Here is a 7,500-nt window from a genome sequence, read left to right on the forward strand (position 1 = left end):
AATCTATCTGCTGAGTCATCAGCAGCCATTGCCTGGCCCTCCTTATTCCTAGCTTGAGTGGAGAGGAGGCTCGGGCGCTGATCATATGTATATATGGTCAGTCTCTAGGGCATTGTCCTGCTTGATTGGGCAATGTCACTCTCCCTTGCTTCTGCCATTCATGAGCAGCTTTTAAAACTTTTAGTGTAAGCATAAGGACATATAATATCCGTCAGAGACGTTTATAAAAAAACTAATGAAATTTTCCTTTTGCATTTTCATCTCAAAGTGACCTTTACATTCTTTGCATAGAAGATTTAAAAAAAGAAATATTATATATATATATATATATATATATATATATTTTGAATATATATGTATGTATATATATATATATATATATAAAATTTCCGTGTTTTGACAAATAATAACTCAATGTTCAAGTTTCTTCAAGGTTAGATACTCAGACACTTGAAGAAAAAGTGAATACCATTTATGTGCCATCCGAAAAACTACCTGGTAAAGTTAGCTGAAAGTATTTGTTTTGTTCGCGTTGCTTAATCATTTATTCATGCGTCTGAATTTTAATTTACTCACTTATATTCGGGTTTAAACCTTTTGTTCTGGTTAAAATGATTAAATCACGTTCTCTCCCTAATCCTTTCTTGTTTTTGTTGTTCTTTTCGCTTTTTGAGGAGGCATTGTAGGAAAGGAGTGGGGGGGGGGGGGCTGGGCAGTGAGTACAAACCATAATTGTTTAGATATTTAGAAATTACATTAATTCTTCACTATCAAATATTCCAATCATAGTTTAGCTGCAATTTGGTATATAGCAGTTGATGATGAACTTTTCAATTGCGGTCTAATCGCTTAAGTAGGCTAAATTACTCGAGGAGAAATATATCTTAAATAGAGAAGAAAGATGAGAAATATATCTTAAATAGAGAAGAAAGATGAGAAATATATCTTAAATAGAGAAAAATTATGAGAAACTGCTGTTTGAAATAAAAGGACGAAGAAATATGAATTGGAAATCCCTGACCATTTAAGCTTCCTCCTAATTCTCTGGGGGTTGATTTATAAATAGCTGGCGCGTAAAAGAGATCTCCTGGAAAGACTTTTGTACAAACTCGTTACGCAATGTGTTTGGCGTCATGTTCGGCAGTCTTAAAAACGTCCCGTGAGAGAGTGAAGCATATATCATGTAAACGATTTAATCACCCTCCTCAAGCAGCGATGCTCATCGGTGACCTGCGGGTGATGCTCCGAGGTCGTCCTTGCTCCAGCTACGAGAACCAGCTTCGGTCTTGACAATCCCAGCAACCTGGGACTAACGAGTGTTGATGGTCGAATCATGCCGATAAACCTATAATCCAGGGCTGACAAGGAACAGCCTTTCTCTCCCCTGGTGCAAGTGAACATTAAGCTACAGAGAGAGAGAGAGAGAGAGAGAGAGAGAGAGAGAGAGAGAGACTGACTTCCACTTTGCATAGTTACCGCCTGACCTCATCCTTGTTTATGGTGGAATGCGAGTGAGAAACAAAACAAGTGGAGTTGGAGAACCACAGCCCCAAAGACCTGACTGCAGTGTGAGAGTTGTGTTGCATTGTTATTTACTATCGCCCTTCATTGGCCCCAACAAACTTCGTTAAGAAATTTGGTGGGACTTGACCCTCCAATTTTCCCCGGCATTGGCCCGGAGCCCGTTTTGCGAAGGATTGCATTCGTTCGGATTGGATTAAGAATTCTAATGACTTCCTCTGAGATTTGGCCTTATTAGCGTAGGTAATGCGAGGTGCCGACTTAACGCAAGCTCGGTGTAGCCTGAGAGGTGGCGAGAGGTCAAGTGCTATCGAATGTCCAACACAGTCTGAACTTGTTCTTGCGAGTGGGTTTTCTCCCGTGTGAAAGGAATGAAAGGCATTTTATAGTGGCATGAGGAAGAGGGTGATTTAATATCTTAAGAAGTTTAAGAAATCTAGAATTCTACTCTTTGTGTGTTATTACATCCAAACTGTGGAAAAATGTTCTCTCCTTGTATCAACATATTGTCAGAGAAGAATACAATGAAGGAGATATTCCCCGTGGATGAAGGAGGGTCTCTGTCTACTCTCAGACATAATTATATCTGCCCTGCATAGCCTTGTTTGACTTATGTTATCTCGGGCGCAGAGATAATTTATTAGCACCAAAGAATTTTCGGAGGATATTCGATGAGCTATAAAGGAGGGTACATTGTCTTCAAAATAGGCTTCGTTGAGTTTGGCTTTCTTTTCTCCCTTTTATTTGAGAAGAGTGGCAAGGGAGACCGAGCATTAATAACTTTTATTGCTCTGCTTATGAGAGGGAACATGCTTTAAAGTTTTCAACAACGTAATCAATTGTATTATCCTTTAAATGAAATATATTTTTCTTAGATATCACGTCTTATTGCAAAGTATGTTTGCTTATTGCCTTTGTCAGTCAGACATGCGGAGGAATTAAAACTGTTTTGAATAACATAAAAAAAAAAGTTGGATAGTCAATGGTGAATTGCATCTAAGCCGAAAGCTGTCTATTGTATTGAATGCAAGAAGATATCTCCATGAGGGCACTAATACCCGGTCTGATTAAGCTTGCTAACTACTTTGCCACCTCTCCTCATTTTGCTCAAAAGGTCCCTCTGATCAAGCAGAGACGCACCTATTATGTGTGTTCATTTATATGAGAGAGAGAGAGAGAGAGAGGAGAGAGAGAGAGAGAGAGAGAGAGAGAGAAAATGGAATCAGCATGTACACTGGATACCATTAACTAATGACTAGTGGGCTCACAGGACTAGGAACGGTTTCAAAACCTTTGCCACCTCACTTCATTTTGGTCCCTCTGATCAAGCAGAAATGCACCTATTGTGTGTGTTTATGTACATGAGAGAGAGAGAGAGAGAGAGAGAGAGAGAGAGAGAGAGCGAGAGAGAGAGAGAGAGAGAGAGAATGGAATCGGCAATGAACACTAGATACCATTAACTAATGACTAGTGGGCTCACAGGACTAAGAACGGTTTCAAAACAAGATTATTCAGCCACGGTAAAAACAATGATTATCATTACTGTTTCTTTTTATTCATTTGCAGCATAAATAATTGAACTCGAGTATACTTAAAATTGAAGCTAGAGTGGATATGAGATTTAATAAACTGTATGATGTTTGCTCACCAGTACAGTTTTAGAATTTGTTTTAGGCAATAAGATTTGTATGAATAGAAATCTCTCCTTATTAATTATGGAGAGAGAGAGAGAGAGAGAGAGAGAGAGAGAGAGAGAGAGACCATATAATATGCATGTAAGGTTTAGTAATTTCTTGCGAAAGTTCTTGTTACTTTAGCATAGTTGGATTTTTTTGTTGATTTATTTGTTCGATCGAGGCTCGTTGTTCTGGCATGTATATAATAGCAGATAAAAATGACGTTGAAAAATTTAATTTATATTATTTTTGTTGTATTTTCTTTAAATTCTCATAGATACAGTTGGATTCTTGGGGTTGTGGTGGCCGGTATGGTAACGTCCCTGCCTGGTCAACGCCAGCAGCTGGGGTTCGAGTCCCGCTCAAACTCGTTAATATCTTTGGTTTGCTGCAACCTCACCATCCTTGTGAGCTAAGGATGGGGGGTTTGGTCTATCTACTGAGTCATCAGAAGCCACCTGGCTCTCTTTGGTCCTAGCTTAGGTGGAGAGGGGGCTTGGGCGCTGATCATATGTATATATGGACAATCTTTAGGGCATTGTCCTGCTTGATAAGGCAATGTCACTGTCCCTTGCCCCCTGCCATACAAGAGCTGCCTTTAAAAGCTTTTATCGTCACTTTCCGTTTCCTATATTCTGGCTCCTAAAGTGCTTAAAATTATTGACGGATGTCCAAAGAACTTTACAATGTTGATTGGATCCACAATACCATTGACTGCTGTGTTGTCATATTCCACATTAATTTATCACTCTAATTACTGCACATCTGTTTGATAAAGCCAACTAATTGGCACGAATGTCGTTGCTTATTCCACAAGCTACTAATCCCTTAAAGTCGTCATTTACGTATTTAAGATGACCTTAAGCCAGCTTAAGGAACAGGCAAATCTTTTCAACTTTTCTTCGACTTATAAAGTTTCTCTTTCGAATAACTACGATACGATAATCTACATGCCTGTCACTTTTGTAAAAGAATGTATTTCTATGACAATCCCCTCCTGTTCATACGCACATACATGAAAACATGCATACATAAAAATCCACCGAAATTATTCATACACGATTCTGATTCTGATTTCAAATGCTCTAAGTATCGATATTATTATCCAGTTGTATCTAGAACATAGTGAAACTGAGTATTGTTAACCACCATTAAAATGATCAGTATGCATATATAATATATATATATATATGTGTGTGTGTGTGTGTGTGTGTGTGTGTGTATCTATTTACTGTATATTAATTATATCTAGGTTTGAATTTCATTGAAAGTTTGATGATTTCAACTGGACAGGCGTATTATATGTCCAATCAAGGTTTCATTTTTTATCGTAGCTTAAATCCTATTGATTTTGGTGTTAACTAATTGTTATTCCTCGTAATTGTTACTCATTTATACACACACACAACACACGCATATATATATATTATATATACATATATTTAGAGATATGTATAAATAAAAGTATATATATACAGTATATATATGTATGTATATATATATATATATATATACATATATATATATACATACATACATACATACATACATATACACACATGGATATATAAGCAAACACACACACACGCACACACACACACACACACATATATATATATATATATATATATGTGTGTGTGTGTGTGTGTGTGTGTGTGATTTATTCTATGGACATGAGTCATGGTATGACAATTAAACAATCTTCTTTATAAAAAGCTACCGAAATAATATTTTGTCATTATTTTTGCCTGTCATCATTAAACCTTCTCCATTCAAGACTAAATATATTCCATTTATCAGCCTTAATCCTCAAATTTTGTGTATTGATATTGAACATAGTATTCTTTTCTGTAGATTGGGTTAACTGATTTTAACCTTATCAGTGTTACATCTAGATTTACCCCATTGTTTCGAACATACAACCATAGAAGTTTTGCTCTGTCTTCAGATTTCAACTTAATAGCGATGAGCTACCGATTAACAATATTAATATTGAGCTCTAACAAACTTTAGCCCAAGATTTGAACTTTCGACTCAGAACTTTCTAATCATTGATATTTAGCATCCTTAACACCAAGATGGGATTAATAGATTTTGAACTTCTCATAGTTAGCTCTAAGTTCCAGATTTTGCCGATTTAATAATAATATTTTGAACTCCTTATGGTTTATTTATAAGGCATAGATTCAGTCTCTTAATTTTCAACTTAGGTTCCAGATGTGTCTTGTTAATTTTGAGCTTTGACAATGCAACTGAGATTTAAGTTTTTACGATGCATGGATGTCTATCAAGTATGTAACAGATTCGATGATTTTAAGTCTTTATGACAGTTTTCAAAATCACACTAGGAGAATATTATTCTATCACTAACTATTACCTAAGAATAACTTTCATGTCTCCTTAACGCTATCCATATTCAAGATGTCATTATGTCACTAATAATTCCTAATTACATAGATATATCTATTTCTGTATATACTATGTTATCAACTTGTTAAATGATTATTAGTGTAGCCTAATACTCTCAAGTAATATTAAACTTCCGACTTACAATTGTATTTTAATTTGTGCGCACATCTCCATAATTTCATTAAAGTATTATTTATCTGAGTATATGTTCAATTGTTATCTTTTTAGTAAAAAAATAATTCATGGTTAAATTATAAAAGCCAAATTAAGTGTGATTATTATACAAGTGCATGTTAATTGCTACAGCTGGTTATACCGGCGTTATGCTCTTTTTTTTTTTCTTTTTTTTTTTTAAGTATCAGGAATTTCAAAGAATTCTTTTCCCGGGCATTGCCTTGATCTTTTGGAATAAACGGTTTATTTGTGTAAATGCTCTTCCATTGCTCTGAAAAACAAAACAAATAAATTGTTTTTTCTGTCAGTTAGATTACAGAAAGTCTATCATTTTGCCGGATTTACTCTAACTTTTCTTTTCAGAAATTTTCCATCAAATTAATCCATTTGGATTACTACGTCTGAATTATTCCTTTATCCTCTGACGTTTCAAGACCATGTCTTTCATTTTTCCTTTTATTTTCCCAATATCATTTGACACTAAAAGAACTCCGTAAAGGTTTCATGACGTCAGCTATCTTGGAACAAATGCTAATAAAAGAATCTTAAAATGTAGCAGTCGGATTTTGTAAAGCAGAAGGCGTAACACTATCTTACTTCGCTCCTATGTCATTAGTTCGATTTTTAGTCTCTCTCTCTCTCTCTCTCTCTCTCTCTCTCTCTCTCTCTCTCTTTTCCTCAATCGGATTTTGTAAAAGCAGAAGGCGTAACACCATCTTCCGTCGCTCCTATATGTCATTAGTTCGATATTTAGTCTCTCTCTCTCTCTCTCTCTCTATCTCTCTCTCTCTCTCCTCTCTCTCTCTCTTACTGTGTATTTATATGTGTGCGCACGCACGTTCGTCTAACGAACTCTTAAATCCTAACACTGCGTCCCTTACATTTTGACTAATTCTAGTTGCTCTGAATATCACATAAAATCCGCTCGCTTTTTTTTTTTTTTTTTTTTTTTTTTTTTTTTTTTTTCTTTTTTTTTTTTTTTAATCTTGGGGATTAGAATTCAGACCGGGTAAATGACCCCTGGCTACGGCACACGCCACTGTACTAAATTTCTAACAAGTTTCCCCTTGCAATGCACGAGCAACCTCTTGTGACCTATGACCTCATTAGCAATTTTTTTTTTTGCTAATTGCTCGCTCATTGGTCCATGTAATTATCTACGGACGCGGCAATGCGGAAGACCGCATTGCTGTCATTCTAATTGGAACATCAAAGCGTAGTCGGTACCTTATTTAGTTGGAATGCAAATGAGAAAGCCCTCGACAAAAGAGAAAGAAGATGCCATGGAGAGGGTGGGGGGGGGGGGGTGGGGTGGGGGGGGGGGGTTCCTAGGGAGGGGGGGGGGAGTATCTGAAATGAACAATAGATAGGTAAGTAGTTATAATGCTTAGAGAATCGGAGTGACTGTAGACTCCCTTTAGCCTCTTAGAAGTAGAAGTAGATTTGGCAAATCTAACCTGCTTCATGCAGACCTTCTTAGCAGTGAGGGCATGGCTAAATATTCTGGCATGCATTGGACGCCATCGATGGTATCTGGATGCATCTAAGGACTTTTACGGTTCATTAAAAAAGCAATTGACGTCTTTTTACGAAGACTTTTATTAGTTCAGCTAGGTTTAAGGCGGGTTTAAGGTCTGCCCTCATTCTAGTAAGCCGTATTCGAAATCCAGATGACATGGAAGAGTGCGTCAGGGTTTATGCATCCTCACGCAGAGTTAAT

This window comes from Palaemon carinicauda, chromosome 39 (genome assembly GCF_036898095.1).
Source record: "Palaemon carinicauda isolate YSFRI2023 chromosome 39, ASM3689809v2, whole genome shotgun sequence".
NCBI classification, from domain to species: Eukaryota; Metazoa; Arthropoda; class Malacostraca; order Decapoda; family Palaemonidae; genus Palaemon; species Palaemon carinicauda.